This window comes from Monodelphis domestica, chromosome 2 (genome assembly GCF_027887165.1).
Source record: "Monodelphis domestica isolate mMonDom1 chromosome 2, mMonDom1.pri, whole genome shotgun sequence".
Classification (NCBI taxonomy): Eukaryota; Metazoa; Chordata; class Mammalia; order Didelphimorphia; family Didelphidae; genus Monodelphis; species Monodelphis domestica.
Window position 1 is genome coordinate 182,774,972 of NC_077228.1, and position 24,594 is coordinate 182,799,565.

At 39.2% G+C, this 24,594-nt stretch overlaps 1 long non-coding RNA gene across 1 annotated transcript; it reads left to right on the top strand.

Moving 5' to 3' along the window:
- The first annotated feature begins 830 nt into the window (after positions 1-830).
- Positions 831-23,282, top strand: LOC103099724 (uncharacterized). The gene is made up of 3 exons (XR_008916331.1): positions 831-1,134; positions 3,034-3,133; positions 11,796-23,282. It is a non-coding gene; the product is annotated as an uncharacterized LOC103099724 (long non-coding RNA).
- Positions 23,283-24,594: the final 1,312 nt, after the last annotated feature.

Genomic DNA, 24,594 nt, shown 5'->3' on the forward strand with positions numbered 1-24,594 from the left:
TGGATCTGATTTAATTGTATACAGTAAACTTTTCAAAAAATCCTTTACTTATCTAAAATCACTCTGGTGGCTTACAGTTCTATAACCATATTATAATAACTCGATTCACTACTAAATGATTGTATTTAGAATATTTTGAGGGGTGTAGCTGGGTGGCTCAGTGGATTGAGAGCCAGACCTAGAGATGAGAGGTTCTAGGTCCAAATCTGGCCTCAGTTACTTCCTTGCTCTGTAACCCTGGAAGTCACTTAACACCCATTGTCTAGCCCTTACCATTCTTCAGCCCTGGAACCAATACATAGTATTGGTTCTAAGATGGAAGTTAAGGGTTAAAAAAAAAGAATATTTGGAAATGTGGAGGCCCCCAGAGTCAAGAGGAGAGGGGAAATAGAACAATTGGAGTAATTTTTTTTTAATTTGGTAGAAAAATATTAGTCCTTCAAAACAGAATCCTCCTTCCCTACCCACTCAAAAAAAGTTTTCTAGGTTTTTTTTCCCCTGAAACATAATTTAAGATGTATAAATAGGAATGTTTACACCCCCTGTTGTTTCATGAGCTATATGTAGCTGACCCTCAGCTCCCTCCCCACCCTTTATGGGACTCCACAATGGGAAATGCCCCCAAGAACAAATGAATAAAAATGATCCATACTCTCAGTAAGTTCATAGCCTTGAACTGAGTACAGGACATTGTACTAGGGGCTATGAAGAGAAAAGAAAGAGAGAGGAAGGAAGGAAGGAAGGAAGGAAGGAAGGAAGGAAGGAAGGAAGGAAGGAAGGGAGAGAGGGAGGGAGGGGGGGAGGGGGGGAGGAAGGAAGGAAGGAAAGCATTTCTTCTGTGAGAGTATGATGAAGGTTATAGCCAGAGTGGCTTGGAGGAACCCATATGAAATTGCAATAAAGAGATTATTATGAGGCAACTGCTTTCCAGTCTCTTGACAATATCTGAATGTGGTGTTGTTGTTAGTTGTTAGTCCATCATTTTCTAAGAGGACCAAGGGCATTGTGGAATGATGTCTTGACAGGTGTGAATTGGATTGAAGTGAGGCAGAGTTGCTCTACATCTTCTCTCTTCTAGTAGTCCAAGTCCAGTGGCAGGACAAAAATCAGGGCAACTGGTGATGAATTATAGAGGTAAGCACTGGAGTTGACCATACTTTAGGGAAGACATTGATGAACCAAAAAATTCCCACAAGAGTATAACTAAGATAATAAAGGACTTGTAATTCTTATAGGAATTTTTTTAGCAACTTAATTTGCTTTATTTGTGGCACTACCAGTCAGATGATACAGTTGCAGATAAAAGCAATTGGCTGAAGAGTCTCATTATAGAAAGTTAGTGACATGAGTAGTTCTAGTTGAAGTTTAAACAATGAAAAACAAGGTTTCCATTTTAGATGGGACCAACGACAGAACTGATCATTTAAAAAATTAAAATATAGACATTTCTATTACTTTTTCTCCCCTTTTTTCTGTCAAAACTATATAGATAACGGGGGAACCTCACACTTAACAAAATACTCTAAGTATATATACAGAATTCTGTGAGAGTAGTTAAACTTTGTTATTAATAACGATGACATGAAACAGAATGCTATAAGAATACGATTTATATAAGAATGGGATGAGGTGGGGCAGCTAAGTGGTTCAGTGGTTTGAGAGCCCTGTCTAGAGATAGGTCTTGGGTTCAAAACTTTCTTGCTGTGTGACCCTGGGCAAGGCATTTAACTCCCTTTGCCTATTTTAAAAGAAATGGGTTGAAGGAACCAGCAACAAAACCAGCAACTAAAGTTCAGCTAATAGACCTGGGCCAGATGTGATAACTGTTTTCAAGTAAGTACTCAACAATAATGATATATTATTGATACAGCAATTTAAGATTTGAAAAGGGCTTTAAATACAATAGTTTATTTGCTCTTCTTAACCCTATGAGGGAGTTGCTAGTGTTATAATTTTACAGAGAAGGAAAATGAGGTTTTGAGATGTTAAATTACTTACTAGGGGACATTCTTGGGAAGTATATGAGGCAGGATTCAAACTCAAGTCTTCCTGACCCCCCCCCCCCAGCCCAGCCCAATATATACCACATCACCCTGTGGCCTGTATTTGAAGGGATGTCCCTTAGAAGAGAGATTACACTTGCCCCTTTCTGTTCCAAGGGATTCATGTTCATTAACCTTATTAATTATAAGGTCATATGTATATATAATTAATTCAAAATTAAGAGCAATGGATAGATTGATTTTTTAAATTCTGTTCCTTTGATTTCTCTCATATCTATGGAGCACCCTTCCTCAATCCACTCCCCCCTCCCTCCCCATTCTTGCCAAGGTAGAGTTATGGCATCATAGAAAGAGCTAGAAGTGACCCTTAGAAACCCTCTAGTTCAACACCTAATATGGCATCATATTAGAGATGAAAAAACTGAAACTCAGGGCAGTTAAGCAATTTTTCCAAGGTCACCCAGGTAATAAGTGAGAGAAGTAGGACTGATCCTTCAATTCCATTGCTCTTTCTATTAAACTAGCTGTTATCGAATTTTTGGCCTCAGAATCTTTTCAAACCCTTAAAAATTATTGAGCTCCCCCCCAAAGGCTTTTGTCTATGTGGATTATATTTATTGATATTTTTCATGTTATTAATTAATAATTGACTGGATGTGAGGAAGCAGAATGAGAGCCCTTCCTGCATCTCAGCAGTAATTGTGATTTTAAAAATCTTTGTATTATTACAAAATAGTTTTGATTTTGAGGACCTCCTGGAGAGCAACACTTTTGAGAACCTCTGCACTAGATCATGATACCCTCGTCTTAACTTGCCTTGTATTACTGAGAAGTAGTATAGACACGGCTGGGAAGGACTCCAGAGGTCAGTAAGTCTAAACCTGTCCTTCTAGTGAAAAGTGACTAAAGTATTCCGAGCGATTAAGACTTGCCCAGGGTCACAACCCTCATAAGTGTTTGAGGCAGGATTAGAACCTAGGTTTTCCTAACTCCAAGTCCCTATCTAATACGTTACTTAATCATTTCTCAGCGTGCTTGTGAATAATAACCGGCAGCACTTTGGTTTGATGATTGGGAAATATTCATCACACTTCCATCAGAGCCTGGTAGGCTGCTTCAAAGACTAAACGGTAGGTAATACAACCAAGGGAACGATAATATTCTTCCCACGTCGTTCCTTTCCACCTGGAATCTATTTGTTCTTCTTGTCCCGTAGGCTCTATCTTCCATTTTCTCCTACCTAATCACTTCCCAGTTTCATGCTGGTGAAAGATTCCTGCGCCCCAGAAGACAGTGGGGATTACTTTCAACTCCACGCTGTGCTGTAGACCTTTCTTTGCACTTTCCACCTAAGTATGCTCTGGGAACTCCCGCGATAGTGACCTGGTGGTGAGCTCTTCTGGAATTGATACAGCTGGAGGCAGGCGGGGCTCTCACGCCCCTCCCTCACGTCCAGTCAATGCTTTCTCTGGGGGATCTCAACCTTCCCTAAGCCACACTCACCTGCCCACCGACACACCGAACTTAGAATTTAGAACTGAACAAAAAATAGCTGTAGTTGGGTTTGGCAGCGTGTACTTGGTGTCTTTTCCTTTATCCACTTACTTATACAGTGCTACCTGTAGCTCAGGAAAGGGGCGAGCTGAGGCACCATAAAAGTAATTTGTGGAATTCCTGGGAAAAGAGGAAACAAAGTTGAGGAGAGGAATGGAGAATTGGCCCTTTTTGCCAGGGATTTTTAAGTCGTGTCTAGCAATGGGAATCACTGCCCTCTTCTGGACAATCAAGGGGTTACTGCTCCTATGAGTATTGGCTCCCTCTACTGGCTGAGTAAGGGAACCTGGTGTCTCTCCGGCAGAAACTCAGAATTCTGAGTTCAAGACCTGGAAGTCTCCTGTTAATGCTATCCAAGTTCTCAGGTCTCATTTATTTGGATCAAAGGGCCCCAACAACACAACAAGGCCCAAATACCATTTACACAAATGCTAAATAATGAATTCTAAAAGATTGAAAAATTAAAGATTATAAAAAGAGAAAATCAATAATGTAATCTGCCCTGACTCAGTCCTAAATCAAGGGGGGGGGGGGGAAGGGAGAGGGAGGAAAGGAAGGAAAGGGAGGAAGGAAAGAAGGAAGGAAGGAAAGAAGGAAGGAAGGAAGGAAGGAAGGAAGGAAGGAAGGAAGGAAGGAAGGAAGGAAGGAAGGAAGGAAGGGAGGGAGGGAGGGAGGGAGGGAGGGAGGGAGGAAGGGAGGGAGGGAGGGAGGGAGGGAGGGAGGGAGGGAGGGAGGGAGGAAGGAAGGAAGGAAGGAAGGAAGGAAGGAAGGAAGGAAGGAAGGAAGGAAGGAAGGAAGGAAGGAAGGAAGGAAGGAAGGAAAGTAGATTTGAGAACAATTGGGAATAGACTCAAAATCAATTTGTTGAGCAAGACATTCATCCTAAAAATACTAATACTTGGAAAGAACATAATAAATAAAAGTGCAGATGTGACCATAGGTGGGAGGAACAAGAGGCTCTTGGTTACATATACCCAGAATTAGAACAAAAGGAAGCAGCAGCAATCCCAAGAGAAATAGGAATGAACCCACAAATAATTTGTAGCTAATTATGGCTCTTTCTTTCTTTGCCAGCCTGGCTAAGAGAATTTTCCATCTTTCAAATCCAAAAATGTGAGTGCCACCACTATGGGACATCCCCATCTTTCCCACTCCAACTGAATGGTTATTGCTCCATGTTTTGTAAGGGTGCTGAACTCACTTTTTGCACTTGACAAATTATGTATAATGGAGAAGAGAGCTAATCCAGGCTCTGTATCCACTCAACCAGGTCACAGAAAATCTTGAGCATTCAAAACTTGAATGTAAAAGTCCCAAATGGTGAAAAATAGGCTGGTCAACAGTTCATATGAAAAATTCCTGGGAATTTTAGTCTAGAACTCAGTAAGAGCCAATGTTATGCAATGACTTCAGAGAAAGTTAACATACCAGTAGGTTTAATTAACAGACGTGTAGAGAGATGGCATGGAAAGAATGACAGATACATTGACAGACAAGATCACTCACTGTATTGTGTATTTTTTACTAGACTGTCTTTCTTTGCTCCACAGAAAGTTTCAATCTGGGAATAGTGTAGAAATTACTAATGTAAAAGCAAAATGTATCAACAAAATTTATTTTTTAAAAACCAAAAATAAATGTTTTCTTTCACAAAAAGAAGAAAAAAGAAATGTAGTATCTAGATGGAATAATAGCCATTCTACTCTGTACTAACTGGACTACATTTGAGGTATCATCTAAGCATTCTAAGCAACACTTTTTGAGAGGGAGCTCCAGAAGCTGAATCATACCTAGAGAAAATGATTTGGTGTCTGGGCCAGGTGGTAGGGAGGAGAAAAAGTGTACAACATAATATTCTAATGTTTTAAGAACTGTCTTCTGAAAGTAGGAAAAGATTTATTCCAGGTTGTACCCATGAATATGATTAAAGCTAATAGGAATTATAGAACACAGATTTTTGTCTTAATACAATGAATTCTAATGATTAGAATTGTCCAAAAAAGAGTTAGTGCTTCCAGGCCTAGAGACAAGAGGTCCTGGGTTCAAATTTGACTTCAGATACTTCCTATTTGTGTGACCCTGGGTAAGTCACTTAATCTCCACTGCCTAGCCCTTACCGCTCTTCTGTCTTGCAACTAATACAAAGTATTGATTCTAAGATAGAAAGTAAGGGTTTAAAAAAATAAAAGCTTGAGTGAAGGTGAGGAGGGAGTGCATTCCAGAGGCATGGGAGAAAGCTAATCAAAAACTTGCACAAGGAGATAGAGTGCTATAAGCAGTGAACAGCAAGAAGGCCATTTGCAAAGACTTTAGCCAGAGTATGAAGAGAGTCAGTGAAATAGGAATCTGCAATGTCAAGCATCACAGACTTCTGGTTAAGGAGAATCAGGATTTGAGATAAGTCATAGGATTTGGTCGTCAAGATATTAAAGAGAAAAGTTTCCCTTGGGTGGTTGGGCTAGAAGACATTACAAGACATTAAGGGATGAGTGGGTGATGAGGGAGAAGAAGCAGCAGATAAATGCTTTCCTTTCTAAAAATAGGGATGAATGGGTCAAGAGAAGGGATTGGGCTACCTAAGCATACCTAAGACCTAAGCATTTTTGTAGGCATGGGAAAGAGCCAGCAGAAATGGACAGAACGAAGATACAAAAGAGAGCAAGGAGGATTCATGGAGAGACTTCCAGAAGCATATTCAAGGAAAAGGAAACAAGAGTACAGGTAGAGATGATAACTTTGAAAAGGAAGGTTTCTTCTTTATCTTCTGAGACCAGAGGGAAGGGTAGAAGAATGGAACCATATGGGAAAATATTGTTGAGATGTAGGGGAAGGAAATTCAATGAGGATGCCTAAGGCAAGGTTTTCTTCTGGGAAAGAATATTAACCATAGAACTGGGTCCTTGGAAGAAGAGCAGATTGGGAACAATTTCCTTTATTAGCATAATTGGGGTTAAATCTGTGATTAATAAAAAAGAATGCCATGTAGAGAGAGCAATTTATAATAGATCTAACCAGAGAATGGGAGTGAGTATAAGGCTCTATAGACTTACTCCCCCAGTCTCCATTGGCATGGGTGGGCTGGTTCCCCAGATCTTAGCTATATCTTTTGGTCAGGCTTTTAGTGGCACCCCTAAGGGTTTGTGGTATTCTAGTTCCAATGCCTTCCCTCTGTTAATTATGTCCTATTTGTCTTGTATATAGATTGTTTTGTATATATTGGTTTTCATCTTGTTTCCCCTGTCAGATTATAAGCTCCTTGAAGATAGGGACTGCCTTTTGCCTCTTTTTGCATCCCAATACTTAGCATAGTTCCTGGCATGTAGTAAGTGCCTAATAAATGTTCATCAGTTGCTTTTTTGTTGTCTATTGAGGCCTCCATTCTAATATGGTCCCCCCAAAATCAGTCACCATTGAGTACCCCAATATAATCTAGCCTATGTTTAGTACCCCAATATCCTTTTAATAATTTGCTTTTTCCTCAGTAGCAATCAGTTAACAAGAGTTAACTGTCACAAAAAAAATTTACTGAAAAACCATAATAAAACAAAAATATAAACACATTATCCTGAATCTGGACATCTTTGGTCTCTGAGGAAGATTGGCTCAAACCTAAAGCAGTGGCTAGAAATATTTCCATCATCAAATGTACTTAAAGTCCTATATAGTCAGTGGATGAGTCATATTCCCCTGTTTGAAGGATAAGTCAAGTAGGTGGCTCCAGGGAGCTGGTTCCTTCCTGGGCTCAGCTATTAGATTTCCAGCACCTCTTTTGATCTTTTAGTGCTCACAAGACCCTAGTTCATCACATCTCCAAAACTCATTTACCTATGAGCAAGAAAGAATGACAACAGAAAGCTGCTTTGCCAGGCACTCTTGGAGCCTGCTAGCACTTTCTCCTTCCCCACACAGAGACTTGTGAACATAGTCCCAGTCTCACCACCACTGAGCAATATGATCACTTAGTGTCTTTTGTATGCATCCTTAATTCCGGCTTAGCAGCCAATTAAAAGGTTTTTCTTCCCCAAAGAAGGAAGGAAGGAAACAGGAAATAGTCACAGAAGACTTTATTCATGCTCTGAATCAAGAGCAGACTTCCTTCATGCTACATCTTTGTGTATTTGCAGAATCAGGCTTCCCAAGCATCTATATGAGTTGACACCAGGCAGGGCCACCTGGGTATCTTCACAGTCCTGAGAAGAAAGAGGAGGTGAATAATACAGGTTACCTAAGATTGGAATTTAGTAGAGTGGGACAAAAGGTCAAAGAAACAAGAGATTTAAGGGTGATGAAGAAGGTATCATCATTGAAATGGATGTCTACCAGATCTTGTCTCTGCCAGAAAGAGAAGGAAGTGAAACAAGAACAGAGATAACTGATGGAAAGAATGCCATCCAAGACTCCTTTCAACTCTAAGATCCTAGGAACCTATAATGAACATTGAAAATCTGATCCATGGTTCCACTCTCTTTTAGGCTATTATCCACTTTATTATCATGCAACTAATTGAGAAAGAACTACTAAGAATATGGTTGCTGTTTTTCCTTTGCAAGATTAAATTATTCTATGGGACAACAGGAACTGTAATTAATGACTCTGGGGATAGAGAACTTGAATTCAGATCCTGCGTCTGCTAATTACTCTCTATGTGACAATGGGCAAGTCTAAATATTCTTATACTTTCTTTCCTTGTTTATAAAATAAGGGATAGATTGCCAATCCTTTGAGGTTTCTTCTAGCTATAGAAAGATGATTTTATAATAACTTGGGGTGGGGAAGAACAATCTATACCTTTTGAACAACCGTTATAAGAAGGTGAAGGGAGCAAGCCCCAGTAGGTACAAACTCCTGAAAACACTGCCTAAGAGTCTTACATCATAAAGGTTTTCTTAGTTTGTTTTGTAGAGATTGCCTAACTCAATCTGTGGGGCTTGGTCAAATTATTTTTCCTCAGATTGATTTGTAAGAAGTTGAAACTTTGCATATTAAACCTTAAAAAAACCTAAACTAAAAAACAAACAAACCTGTTCCTATTCTGGTCAACCCTGCCAAGTAAAGTCAAAGTCATAAAGGCATGCTTAATTGAGGCAATATGGGAGGGGGCTCGGGGGGAAGGGACAGAAAGAGCATAAATCTTGTAACTATGGAAAAATATTCTAAATTAACTAATTAAATAAAATTATCCCCCCAAAAAGTATTCCAAGAAAAAAAAGCGTTACATGGGGCACCAAGACATTAAGTGACTTGCCCAGGAGTAGACAACTAGTATGTGTAGGAGGTAGGACTTGAGACCAGGTCTTCCTGACCCCACACCTCTCCTTTTACCCATAATTCCACCCCTATCCCTTGGCTGCCATTTATAGAGTGGTTTAAATCTTGCAAAATACCTTACCTATTTTATCTTATTTGAGCCTCATGAGAACTCTGTGAGCTAGGAACTACAGGTAATATCATCTCTATTTTGCTGATGAGGAAACTGAGACACAGAAAGATGGAGTTTTTGCCCAGCTCATAAGCATCAGAGTTAGGATCTGAACCTGGATCTTCCTAAATTCAAGTTCAGCAGTCTTACCTCTATACCATGTGGTGCTCACTGATGACAATTGGCAAAAAAAGAGACTAGAAATGAATAGAACAAGAAGTAGAAAGCACCCTAGAACTTCCAGATGCAAAGGACAGAGCATCCCGATTGTTCTAGAACATAAAAATCTTGCCAACACACAGCAAACAGAGTACTAGGCTTGGAGGCAGGAAGATTGTAGGTCAAATGCAGCCTAAGACACTTCCTAGCTGTGCGACTTGTATTATAATTGATACTAAGTCAGGAGTTTAAGAAGAAAAAGGGGGGAGGAAGCAAACCCCTAACTTTGTATACCCCCTGACTTCTAATCTTTGTTAATGAGCATACATACATACATTCCCTATTGCTTCAGTATGTCTGCACCATCTGACACCTAATGTCTTGCATGACTCTCTCCAGGTCACTCTTCAAATCCCTACTTTTATAAGAATCTTGACTTGAACATGCACTAGAGTTTGCTTGAGTATATTAGGAAGAGAGCTAGCTTCAGTGTCAAGAACACCTGGGTTTCTGCCTCTGATATATACTATGTATATAGCATGCAAGTCACATGCATACCCATCAATACTCTGGGAAACTCTCTAAGACAGTGATGGCAAACCTTTTAGAAACCAAGTGCCCAAACTGCAACCATCACGCAGCATGTGAGCCCCACCTCCTTACCCCACACAGGGGAGGAGGTGCTCCCATTGGGCTGCTGGGCAGAAGGGTGGGTCATGGGAGAAATGTCCTCACATGAGTGTGGAGAGGGGAAGGGGAACAACCCTTTCTGGCACATGTATCATAGGTTTACCAACACAACACTAAAGCAATAGGTTGCAGAGTAGGTGTAAATGTATAGAAGTGACACTGGATAGGATAGAGTGCTAGGCCTAGAGTTGGGAAGATCTGAGTTCAAATTTGGACTCAAATACTTAATTAGCTGTATGACTTGGGCAAGTCACTTAGCCTCTGTCTCAGTTTTCTTCTCTATAAAATGAGGATAATGATAATTCCTACCTCCCTATAGGGTTATTGTGAGGATCAAATGAGGCAATAATTGTAAAGTGCTTAGCACAGTTCCTGGCACATAGTAGGTGCTATATAGATGTTAGTATTATTAATCTACATTGGGATATAAAGTTCCTTATTGGAAGCTTCCTATAAGTAGCACTGTTGTCAATATCTTAGGCATGAAAACCTTATAGCTTTGGCTCTAGATTGATAGATTGCTCTTCAGAAAGACTAAATACATTCATAGTACCACCAGTAATACAGGGATAGATCTTCCCCCAAACCCCCACTAGCATTACTCTTAAGTATAATATTATGGAGGGCAACAGACTTGTTCTTTCATAACAAAGTCTTGGGTGCCTCTGCCAATCTACACTCATTCATTCATTCAACATATATGTGTAAATACCCACTATGTCAATATTTAGAAATATCTCCCCATGTGTATACTCACACACACATACAGAGGTGATACAGAAAATATAAAGATGTTTAAGACTTTGAAATCCTAGTGATTGGAACAGTGCCTGTCACACAGTAGGGGCTTAATACATCCTTCTTAACTTTATTTAACATAATCCCTTCACTTAAGGAGTTTATAATCTGGTATTGATACCCTCAAAGCATTAGTGAGTTAGGGGAACATCTACCCCAAGCGTGTAAAGGCTATCCTTGGTGGAATGGACAGATGAGAACAATTTCTTCCAATTGCCATGAAGACAGCTGTAAGCAGGTGCTGTAGAGTGCTTAGAGCTTGGTCAGATATTGAAGATGCCAAGGTCACCTGGTACATCCCAGGCCATCTCTGATTGTCCTGATTTTTGTCTTACCACTGAACTTAAATGACTCTGGAAGAGAGAGTGAGACTAATGACTGTGTAACTCTGCCTCACTTAAATCTTATTCACTTCCAAGCCGAGAAATCACCCCATAGCATCATTGGTTCTCTTAGAAAATGAAGGATGGGGTGGGGGTGGGGGCAATTGGGTGACTCAGTGGATTAAGAGCCAGACCTAGAGATAGGAGATCCTGGGTTCAAATTTGACCTCAGATACTTCCCAGCTGGGTGACCCTGGGCAAGTCACTGAACCCCCATTGCCTATCTCTTACCACTCTTTTGCCTTGGAACGAATAAGCAGTTTTGATTCTCAGACAAAAAGTAAGCGTTTAAGAAAAGAAAATGAAGGATGAACAACAACAATCTGATAGGGGATGATCAGATAGGTAAATACATAAATGAAATACGAAGCAGCATATGATGTGCAGCACATGAGCAGCATATGGTAATACAGGAGTTTAGAGGAGTAAGAAATCAGTTTTAGAGAGGGGTGAAGGAAAATTAGAAAAATGTCTGGAGGATGAAAATTTGAGCTAGTCAGGCAAGTCTGGGTAGGATTTCAATAGCTGGATGTGGTGGAAAATGTTTCCAGCAGGATATTCCTGTGGAATATCATGAAGGAAGTGCAAAACTGAAAATTGGTAGGGTGATTGGGACTAATGCTATAGATTCAGGGAGGGCCCTGATGTTGTGATAGTAGAAGTCTGGATGAGTTATCAGAGGAAAGTATGTCAAGAAAAAAAGAACAGAGGGCTGAGGGGGGAATGTTGGGGAATGGCGGGGGCACATAGTGTATGTGTACATCCACATAAACACACTCTCTCTTTCAGGAGAAAGGAAGAAGAGCCAAGGGAAAAGACTGAGAAGTAACAAAGAAGTAGGAGGGAAATGACACTTAAGGATAACAGAAGAAAAGGAATGATTAAGTTTCAAGAAGAAGGGCATGGTCCATAGTGTTAAATTGTGCAGAGATGCTGAGGAGAATGAGAACTGAAAAAAGACTACTGGATGTCGCAGTTAAGAAGTCCCCGGAAAGCTTGGTAAAAAAATCGTTTCAGGAGAGTGATGGTAATGAAAGCCAAGGTCAGAAGGAAGAGTAATAGTGAGGAAATGAAGACAGCAACAGCACTCCTTAGAGAAGTTTTATTGTGAAAGAACATGAAAATGGCACTGTGGTGTAGCAAACAGAATACTGGGCTTAGAGTAAAAAAATACCTGGGTTCATATTGTGCCTCTAATACTGGCTGCATTAGTACAGTCAAGTCACTTTAAACTCTCTGAGCCTCAGTTTTCTCATCTATAAAATATACATCATAAATTTGGAAGCACTTACTTGGCAGAGTTGTTGTGAGACTCTAATTAGATAATCATAATAATGTGCTTTAAAACCTTTAAAAGCATAAATATCACCTAATATTTTTCCAGTGTCTTATGTTAGTTTTCAGTTGTTTCATTCATGACCAACTCTGACTCATTTGAGGTTTCATAGGCAAAGGTACTGGAGTGGTTTGCCACTTTCTTTTTTAGCTCATTTTATATACAGGGAAACCTAGGCAAACAGAGTTAGTTGACTTGCCCAGGGTCACACAGCCAATATATGTCTGAGTTCATATTTGAACTCAGGAAGATGAATCTTCCTGACTCTAGACCTGAATTCTATCTATTGCACCACCTAGCTGTCCCAATGCCTTATACAGAGTAGGTTTTTGATAAATGTTTGTTGAATTTTTCATTTGAATTGGATCTCCTATTGTGTGCCTTTCCATGAACTCTCTCTTCTGTGTTAAGGGTTGTAAAGATGAAATAAGGCATGACTCCTGGAGCCCATACTCATGGTAGGGACACAAGACTCATGAACATGAAACAATAAGAAAACATTAGGCAACTAGGAGGTTTATTGGATAGAGCACCAGACCTGGAAATAGGAGGTCCTGTATTCAAATTTGACCTCAGACACTTCTTAGCTCTATAATCCTGGACTTAACCCCAATTGCCTAGCCCTTACTACTTTTCTGGTTTGGCATCCATATTTAGTATTGCTTCTAAGACAGACAGGGGGAGAGAGACACAGAGAGAGAGACAGAGAGAGACAGAAAGACAGAGATAGAGAGACAGAGACAGACAGAGACAGACAGAGAGACACACACAGAGACAGAGACACAGAGAGAGAGAGACAGAGACACAGAGGGGGGAAAGGGAGAGAGGAGAAGAAGAAGAAGAAGAAGAAGAAGAAGAAGAAGAAGAAGAAGAAGAAGAAGAAGAAGAAGAAGAAGAAGAAGAAGAAGAAGAAGAAGAAGAAGAAGAAGAAGAAGAAGAAGAAGAAGAAGAAGAAGAAGAAGAAGAAGAAGAAGAAGAAGAAGAAGAAGAAGAAGAAGAAGAAGAAGAAGAAGAAGAAGAAGAAGAAGAGAAAAGAAAAGGGGGGCAGCTGGGTAGTTCAGTGGCTTGAGAGCCAGACCTAGAGACAGGAGGTCCTAGGTTCAAATTTGATCTCAGACACTTCCCAGCTGTATGACTCTGGGCAAGTCACTTGATCCCCATTGCCTAGTCCTTACTACTCTTCTGCCTTGGGAACCAATGCACAGAATTGATTCTAAGATGGAAGGTAAGGTTTAAAAAAAAATAAAAAAAATAAAAACATGTCAAACAATGGGTTGGGCCAGAGATCCATGGTTTGATAAAAATGTCCATATATTGCTCTGTTCTATGAATTCACTTGACAAGAAAAAAGAGATAGCTTACAGGGATTGTAGAAGCAGTCAAGATAATTTTATAGAATCACAGAATTATAGAGTAACAGAGTTGGTAGTCAACTCCAAAGCCATCTTGTTCAAGATATACTGGAAAAAGAATCCCTTCTTCAATGAAGTAGAAATGACTACCTGCTTGTGTGAGCCTTTTGTATAGCTCTGTTAAGAAGCTTTCCTTGTGTAGCACCTAAATCTATATTATTGGCATTTTAAAAAATGTTTGAGTTTCAAATTCTCTTCCTTTCTCTCTCTCTCCTTTTCTTTCCCCCTCCCTGAGATGGTAAGCAATCTGATATTGATTTTACATGTGCATTCATATAAAACATTTTTTTTTATTTTAGTCATTTTGTAGAAGAAAACTGGAACCAAAAAAACAAAGAAAATGAAATACAGAATGTTTGGGTCTGCATTTCAAACTCCATCACTGTTTTCTCTGGAAATGGATGATATTTTTCATCATGAGTTTTTGGGATTGTATTGAATCCCTGTATTGCTGAGAACAATTAGGTCACTCACAGTTGTTCATCAAACAATATTGATATTGCTATATACAGTGTTCTACGCCTGTTCTCTTTACTTTGTATCAGTTCATGTAAATTCTTCCAGGTTTCTCTGAAATTGCCCTGCAAGTCATTTCTTACAGCACAACAGTATTTCATTACAATCATATGCCATGATTTGTTCAGTCATTCCCCAGTTGATAGTTATCCATTATGAGCATTTCTATCCATGGCCTTCGAGAGCCATGGAGAACAAGTCTGCTCTTTCGTGGGACTGATAAACCTGATAGTATTGGAAGGCAACGTTGTTTACTCTAATACCACGGAAGGCAGTGAGCCTCCGTTATATGTCAGCACTTTTCAGTGAATCTTGAGGCTCAGAGTACTTTGACTTTTTCATTGTTTAGCTTTCTATCCTAAGAAGCTTCCAGGAGAAACAAATTAATTCAGGCTGATTATCAAATGCTTTTCAAAAGTGGTAAGAATGGAACTAGTTGTTTCTGACATGGGCCCTAAACCAAGAGGTAGAGGTACCTGGAGAGTGAACATTCTACTTCCCATTTGAGAAGGGGGCAGTATCAAAAACAAAAGAGGGAGTGAAACAAGCAGAACCAAGAGAACATTATGTACAGCAACAAAATATTCTTTGAAGAATGGCTTGTGTCTACCTCCAGAAAAAGAACCAATAAATAGAAATAAGGAAAACAGTTTTATATATACATATCTCTTTTTGTCAAAGGATGCTGCCTCTGATGGGGGGGGGAGTTAACTAAATATCTCAATATTTTAAATGTTACAAACAAACAAATGAATATTTTTTTAAAACTGAGAAGCATATATTGCACCATTGGCTGTGGGAAGAGTGGGTGGAGGGGAGGGAGGGAAACAATGTGATTATTGTAACCAAGGAATAATGTTCTAAATTGACTAAATAAATTTATTCAAATGGAAAAAATAATGGAAAAAACCTGAGAAGCATATAAAAGGATTAGGAAGTAGAACCTGAAGAGATAGGCTCAAAAAGGAGAAGATAGTTGGCAAAGCAAATAAGAAAAGGTAAAGTACCTGTAAGAGTAAAAAGGTAAAAGGTAAGTAACAAGGAGAGAGTAAAGCAAATTGGTAGAGCGGTTTGGTGAATGGGACAAGTTGGTGGAACAAGAGATTGATATAAGAGGAAGCAGTTGTGGCTGCAAAATTACTATTGATTCTAAGGAAAGGAAGTTGACTGAGACTTTCAAGTTATTACGAGCAATAAATTATGTAAATATTTTAACCAGGTGCTTAGGATTTAAGCTACAGTAGTTAAAGAAAAAAAGCTGAAAATCACAACCAGCATGGAGAGTAGGGGAAATTGTACAATGATTTGAATCCTGTACGTGATGTTTTTATTCCTGTTTCTGCTATAACTGAGTGACTATTATTTTTGTTCCAAGTGTAGGCTGAACTCTCTCCTTATGGAGGAGAGGAAGGGATTCCACGCTCCAAGTTGTTCGGGAGAAATGTGTTTCCAAAGGAAATGGAAGCACATTTTCAATGAGGAAAAAGAAGGGATTTGAGGTGGTAGAGGAAAGAGATGATCCTCATCAGGATGTTGAAGAGCAGAAAAGAGGAGGAAGGGAGGGGAAAAGACAGCTGCATGATTAGAGATTAAAAACAGATTTGAGTCGCTTCCTAGAGATGAGGGTACTGGATGTTTGTAGGAGAAAGAAGCTGATTATGCTCCAAAGAATAATATAGTAGTACCACAGAAGTCCTCAGGGGAAAGATCCTCTAGAAAATATCAGAGACAGAAGAGAAGGCAAATGATAGTTGGGAATTCCATGCTCAGGGGGATGGAGGCAACTAACATCAACCTGAAAACAATAGTCTGTTGTCTTCCCAGGGCATGTATCCAAGACATAAAAGAGAAACTCCCAAGACTTATCAAAACAGATGACAACTACCCACTACTGATGATTCATGTGGGCACGAATATCTCTGCCAGAAGGAACTAAAGAAGTATTGCCAACGATTAAGTCTCAGGCAAAAAACTGAAGACCAAAGGGACCCAGGTTGTGTTTTCTTCACAGTTGCCCATTGAAGACACAAGATGCCAAAGAGAAAAAATAATTTGGTAAGTGGGCAGCTGGCTAAGAAAGTGGTGCTGGAGAATGGGATTTAGATTTCTGGTCCATGCCTTAAAAATAGGGGTTCCTATTCCTAGCCAGAGATAGAGTGCATCAGTGAAGGCTGAGTGCATTTGCTGAATGTTTTGCATCTATAATCAAAAGGTAATTAAACTAAAAAAAATGAGGAACAGAGAAAACAGTTTATATATATATATATATATATATATATATATATATATACCCAAGTTAGAAACCACTCAGTTCAGTCATTTTTCAGTTTTGTCCTACTCTTCATGAACACATTTAGGATTTCCTTAGCAAAGATACTGGGATGGTTTGCTATATCTTTCTCTAGCTCATTTTAAAGATGAAGCAACTGAGGCAAACAGGATTAAGTGACTTGCCCAGGGTCACACAGCTAGTAAGTATCTGAGGCATGTGAAGTCAGGAAGATAGTCTTTCTTATTCCAAGCCCAAGCTCTCTCCATTGTGTCACCTAACTGCTCCCTCTAGAGAGTACCAAAGAAAAAAGGAAGAAAAATTACTGTTGAGACACAATTTACAAAAGACAAAATTCAAGAAAGGAGCCAGCAGCAAAATCTATGACCTCAAATATCCATAAATAAATAAACAAAATTTAGGTAGAAAACAGGGAGGACTAAAGGTCTTAATACAAGAAGCTAAATTTGACCTCAGAGGTATCATTGAGGCTTAGTGAGGTGAAACTTATAATTGAACTGTGAATCTGGCTGGGTGTTCAGAGTTTTTTGCTTCATTCAAAACATACAGAGTATGTCTTTAAAGAAAAAAATAGAATGAATGAACCCTTTGTATTTAGAAAATATATTCGTGTAAGGAAATATAGAAACTAGAGGGAAGACACATGGTATGCAGCACTTGGTGGAAGTTAGAGGGAGAAACAATTTGTCATTGGAGTATAATACAGATTACCTGGACAGAAAGAGGAAACAGATGAAGAATTTGGAAAATATCATAAGATTGTCACAGAGGAGCTATAAGAAGTGATGAGATATTTAAATGATCTAGACTATTTCTGTACTTCTTTTTCTTCTTCTTCTTCTTTGTCTCTGTCTCTGTCTCTCTCCCCCCAAAATAAAGTAACTAAAGCTTTCTTCGCTTGTCTTAGTGATAATTTTCAACCTTTGAAAAACTCAGGAACCAAGAAGGAACCAATTTATTCTAGATTAGATTCTTCTAATAGAGAAGAATTAGTTGCTAGAATAGAAATGATGGAAACCCTAGATCGATGTGATTACTTTCTCTAAGAATTTGTCATTAAAAAGGTTGGACTATCTGGGCATAATCTGACATGCATTCTAGACTTGAAAAAAGCAGACTTCAAATGATTAAGAGGAACTATACAAAGGATCTCATAGACTAAAAACACTACAGGGAAAGTCATCCCATCAAGCATAGGAGATGCTCAATACTGAAATGGCTAAAAACTAAAAGGAAACAATTACATTGAGGAGGGGAAATGAGATTTTTCTGAAGATTGTTGTAGATACACAGGGACCTCACCCACCAACTTGGACTTAAAAAAGAAATGTATAAATGAAGGGCAGGTAATAGAGGATGAATATAAGTGCTTGGCACAGTCCTGTAAAAAGAATGCCAATTGTGGATACTAAAGTTCAGAAAGATCACTGGTTGGTAAGAAAAGCTGAGGATGATCAAATGGAGATTTTGGAGAATTTTTTAAAGGCTATATTGGGAGGGGGAGAGGATTAAAGAAGACATAAGACCTTTGTTTGGGGTGAACAGAATGATAACTGACACAGAAAGAAGTAGAGCTCCTTCTGTTTCTGTTTCCAAGGAGAATGACCTTTATGCTATAAATGACAATAAAACTGACTAGCACAGAGTTGATACACAAGCAAGGAGATAGATTAGAAAGCCTGGAGGAAGCACAGAGCCAGCTTTGATAAATTTCTGTCATCTGGTCCAGATGACCATCATTCTTGGACCCTGAAAGAACTTATAGATGGGATTGTTTAACCACCTACAGTGATATTTGAAAGATCGTGAAAAACAGGAGAGGTGTCACAAGTTTGGAGAAGAGTAGATGTCTCAATTAAAAAAAAAAAGGAAGAGAACAGAGTCTGCAAACCATAGGACAGTCAGCTTGGGAATTTCTGAAAGGATCATTAGAGATCATTCTTGAGTATATTGAAAGGAGAGTGGGGACAGCATGACTTCAACAAGCACAACTCTTGTCTTATCTAATTCTCCTTGTTTGTCAGGATCACTACTAATAAATGAGAGAAATGCAATAGTACCCAGCTTTTATCAAAGCTTTTGGCAAGCTATTGCATGCTCTTCTTATGGAGAAGATAGAATGATAAAACAATTAGAGGACTATGGCATGGATTGGACAGCCAAGCTCAAATATTAATTTTTAATGGATCAATGCCAACATGGCAGAAGGTCTTCAAGAGAGTACCTCAGTCATCAGTACATGGCCCTGGGGTGTATAACATTTTTATCAGTGACTTGATAAAGGGATAGATGGCATGCTCATCAGATCTGCAGATGACACAAAGCTAGAAAGGATGACAGTCCAAAAGGATCTTACCTGTCTAGAACATTGATTCTATATTTATCCCTACTGAATTCCATCTTATTAGAGATTTATAGTTGACAAAGAATTAGAAACTGAAGGGCTATCCATCAGTTGGGGGATGACTGAAGAAGTTGTGGTGTATGATTGTAATGGAATACTACTGTGCTGTAAGAAATGATGAGAAGGATGATTTGAGAAAAACCTGGAAAGACCTCCATGAACTGATACAAAGTGAAGTGAGCAGAACCAGAGAACATTGTACACAGTGACGGCAATATTATATGAAGAACATTATGAATGTCTTAGCTATTCTTAGTAATACAGTGACCCAAGCCAATCCTCAAGGACTCATGATGAAAAACTCCATCTGCCTCCAGAGAAAGAACCGATGGAATCTGAATGAAGACTGAGACATACTCACTTTCTTTCTTCCCTGTTTGTTTGAATTCTAGTTCACAAAATGACTAATATAGAAAGTTATTTTATACTCTTAAACATGTAAAATCTATATCAAATTGTTTACTGTCTCAGGGAAGAGGGAGGAAGGCAGGGAGAGTGAGAAAATGGCTCAAACTTTTTAAAAAATGAAGGTTAAAATAGTTTTCATGTTTTGAGAAAAAATTAAATAGTATTAAAACAATATTTCTAGTTATGCTGGAAAATAATCAGGTCAGCAAAGTAGTACAATGGACAGAGTGCTGGGCTTGGAGTCAGAAAGACGAATTCAAATCCATCCTCAGATGCTTACTAGCTACGTGACCCTGGATAAATCACTTAACTTTGTTTGCCTCAGTTTTCCTCTGTAAAATGGTTTGCAGAAGGAAATGGCAAGTGCCTTCAGTATCTTTGCTAAAAAGATCCCAAATAGAGTCACAAAGAGGTGGACATGACTGAAATGACAGAACAACAAAAAGGGGGAAGAATTAATTACACAACTCCACAGTGAGGAAGACATAGCTAGTACTTTGTCTGAAAAAAGATGGGGTGGTTTTAGGGGCCCACAAGCTCAATGTGAGTCAGTCATATGATGTGAGTGCAAAGACAAAACAAAGAAGACGTAACACCCTAGTGCAATGTGGATGGCCATAAGAGAAGCATTTTCCAGGAATAAGAAAATAATATTCTCACTGTACTAGGTCCTCACTGGATTCCATCTGGAATGCTATGTTCAGTTTTGGGTACCACTGTTTAAAGACCGAAAAGTTCAAGACTTAGATTCATGAAGATCTCAGTTCAAATCCTGCCTGAGACACTAGCTCTGTGTCCCTGAAGGACTTATCCTTTCTGAACCATAGCTTGCTCTTCTGTACAGTAGGGACAATAAGGGTACTTAATAATATACCAAATTAATTCCTACATTAGAACTCTGGATTAGAAAGACCCCAATCAATGAATTATTGTGCATTTCTGTGTCTGGGTTCTGGGTCCTAATCTGCTGCTTTGGGGCATTTTCTTTGTCCTTAGGAATCCCAAAGAATGACTTTCCATTCAACAGAATTCAGTTAAGAAATAAAGGAAACGAGGGTTCTTTTCCTGTGTAATGTCCCCCATGACATCAGGATGAGGACTGTTAGATAATTTGACTACCTCCTAATTACTATTAGAGATGTCTTGGGATGTTTGATGTAGGGGCTGACTAATGAGCTTCGAAAACTATTTGTTGGGGGCAGCTGGGTGGCTCAGTGGATTGAGAGCCAGGCCTAGAGACGGGAGGTCCTGGGTTCAAATCTGGCCTCAGATACTTCCTAGCTATATGACCCTGGGCAAGTCACTTAGCCCTCATTGCCTAGCCCTTACCACTCTTCTGCCTTGGAACCAACATACAGTATTGATTCTAAGATGGAAGGTAAGGGTTTAAAAAAATAATAGCTATTTATTGAGGTGCCTAACCCAGCTTTGGGGTCTCTGGTCATTCGAGAGGGCCATCAGCCTATGTCATTTTATTGATTACGATGAGGGCCTAATCAATAAACTGATATAACCAATAAACTGATATTCTTCCCCCCAGATCCATTTCTCAAGATAATTTTAATCTTAACCCTTCACAGGACTGTTGTGAAGATCAAACGAGACAGCCCATATTAAGCGCATTGCAAACTTTAGCACACTAGTTGTTATTATCGTTTCTAGAAGACAGAGCGTCCCGTTTCAATGAGGCATAGAAGCCGGACTTTTGTTCTGACCCCATCATGCTCCCTTCCGGGGCGGGGTGGGGGTGGGGGAGGAGATAATGGTCAATTTCTTCTCCCAAAGTCTCTGGCGACACTTTCACTGTCTTCATACACTACAAGTTCTTTGAGGATCCCCGTTTGCTGCTTACCAATGAAATTAATATGACTCTTTTATCCTCCTCACGTTCCAGATTCAATCTGTGTTTTTTCATCAGTAGATTTGTGTTTAGTTGATTAGTTATTCATGTATAATGCAGGATGACAAGAGCAGCAATACAGAGGGGTGATTATGGGGAACACAGCTTTAAAAGCGTTCGGGATTTTTTGGCAGACAGGTTAGTCCATTGTAAATGGGACAAAGTTTTCTCCTTACCCACTCTTGGGCTAAAGCTAAATGACAGAGATTAGAAGAAAGGGTTCAGATATCCGCTCAGTGGCCCCCAATCCCTCTCCTTTGCTCTGTATAGAAAACATCTCCCACAGATCATTCGTCTTCTTAACGCATCATGTCCCTATGGATTAAGCAGAGCAAAGGTGAGTCCTGAGATCAGGAAATCTCGCCCTACCACCACCACCAAAATTGTAAAAGTGAATGTACAGGCCTGGAGTTGGGAGAATCTGGGTTCAAATCTAGCCTTAGATACTTCCTAGCTGAGTGACCTTGGGCAAGTCACTTAACCAATTGCCTGGCTCTTGCCACTCTTCTGCCTTAGAATGGATACTACGAAAGAAAGTAAGGGTTGGGGGGACCCTTAATGTAAATAAGGGGGGATTATACAAATTACAAGACAATTTGTACATTTAACAAAGGTTTGCTTACGTTTGATCACCCCCTTCTCCCAATCCCCCACCCCATTCCAGCTGTATTTAAGCACTTGATAATAAAGTCATGGGACAGTGAGGTGGCATGGTGGATAGTGCTGTGCCTGGAGTCAGGAAGACTCATCTACTCAAGTTTTAATCTGTCCTCAGATACTGACTATCTCTGTAACCCTGTGCAAGTGATTTTACTTTGTTGGCCTCAGTTTCCTCATCTGCAAAATAAGCTGGAGAAAGAAATGGTAAACGATTCCAGCATCTTTACCAAGAAAACCCCAAATGGAGTTATGAAGAGTCGGAAATGACTGAATTGAATGAACAATAACAAAAATAAAATCATAGGATCATAGAATGGTAGAGTTGTGAAGGATCTAGGGAGGCAACTTAGCATATGGAATATAGAGGTTTGAATACAAAGTCAGAGGACCTGGGTTCAAATTTTGCTTCCATCACTTACTACCCCTGTAACTTTGGACAATTATTTCAACTCTTAGGATCCTGTTTCTTCTGTAAAAAAAAAAGTTTAGACTAGAGAGACAGTCTCTTCTAGCTCTTGATCATTGATCCTTATGATCTCAGAGAACATCTGTTCTAATAATCTCATTTTGCAGATGAGAAAGCCCAGGCTTATAGAGTTTATGTGACCTACCCAAGGTCACACAGCTAATAAGTATTAAAGCTAAGGCTAGAGCACAGCTGATTTCAAGTCCATTGCATTTTGTGAACAAAAATTTCAAGCTAACCTGCTAGAAGTCACAGTTAATGAAACATGATGAGAAATAATAGTTCTGAAATTACAATAGGAAACAATGGGATTTATAAATATTCACTTTACAAGCCCCTTTTTCAGGAACACTTTCATCATCTGAAACAGTAAATGAAAAAGTGGGGGTCCATGGTCTCCAGTCTGGAGTGGGTATAGAGGTGGGAATGGGTAATGGCCAATTTTAACATATGTGATGAACCAATTGAATGAAAGGTGAAAAGATGGATTGCATCCAGTGGTGTGCTAGAGTCGGCTTGTACCAGCTGGGCTTTAAGAGCCTGTAGAAATTTAAATTGTTAAATTTTCAGTGTGAGCATTTACACCTCAGAAATTGGCAAATGCTACAAATCAGGGCTTGATTTCTTATTTTGCTGATTGTCAAAACTTTAAGAAAGTAATGGAGAAAATGTTAATATTGCAAATCAAACTTAAAATTAGGCACTTTTTTTTTAAAGCACAGATTGTTAAACATTTACTAGTACATTGCTATATCCCATTCTCCCCATGACGACCAATCATGGGTCTAATCTCTAACACAAACTTAACTGCTATTGTCTTCCAATCCTCCCCAACACTGTCTCCTCCCTCCTCTGTGCAACCTCCCTCAGTGTAAGCCAGAAGTAGATCCTCCAGAATAGTTATAGCAATACTGTTACTAGGCACCCAGAGCAATGACAGCTGCAGAGATGCCATTGGGAAAATCATATATATATATATATATATATATATATATATATATATATATATGTCCCCTCCCATAATTCCTCTCCCCTTCCCTGCCCCTACCGCTGTCTCCTCTTGACTTTGGCAGGAGTCCCTTCCTTGGAGGTTAAGTTCTTCAAAGAATCACAGAATTTGAAAGTTGGAAGATACCTCAAAAGCCATTTAGTTCAATCTATACACAAAAGGAATCCTTACTATGACAGCAGGCAGCTGGGAGGCAGAGTGGATAGAGAGCTCCATGACTAGAGTCAGAAACACTTGAATTCAAATCCAGCCTCAGACACTTACAATCTGTGTGCCCCTGGGTAAGCCACTTAATCTTGTTGGTCTTAATTTCCTCATCTGTAAAATGATGGCAAATGGTCAAAGGATATGAATAGGTGATTCTCAGCTAAAGAAATTAAAACTATCTTTAGTCATATAAAAATGCTCCAAGTCACTGTTAATTAGAAAAATGCAAATTGAAACAACTCTGAGGTACCACCTCATATTTATCAGATTGGCTTATATGGCAAAAATGGGAAACAACAAATGTTGGAGGGGATGTGATTAAACTAGTACACTAATACACTGATGGTAGAACTGTGAACTGATCCTACCATTCTGGAGAGCAATTTGGAATCATGCCTAAAGGACCATAAAACCGTGCATACCCAATACTACTACTAGATCTGTATCCCAAAGAGATCAAAGATAGGGGAAAGGACCTACTTGTATAGAAAATTTTATAGTTCTTGGTGTGGCAGCAAAGAATCAGAAATTGAGGAGATGTCCGTGACTGAGCAAGTTGTGGTATATGCTTGTAATGGAATACTATTGTGCCATAAGAAAAGACAAATAATATGATCACCAAAAAAACTCTGGAAAGACTTATATGAAGTGATGCAAAGTGAAGTGAACAGAACAAGGAGAAAATTATACACAGTAACAGCAATAATGCATGATGATCAACAGTGAATGACAACTATTATCAGCAATGCAAGGATCCAGGATGCCAAGGAACCATGACAAAAATAGCTATCCACCACCATAGAAGGAACTGATGGAGTATGAACACAGATCAAAGCATATTATTCTTCACTTTATTTCCACCATTAATTTTTTTCTGTAGTATAAGCGAGGTATGTCTTCTTTTACAATGTGATGAACATGGAAATCTGTTATATGATAGTACATGTCCAACCTATGTCATATTACCTACCATCTTGGGA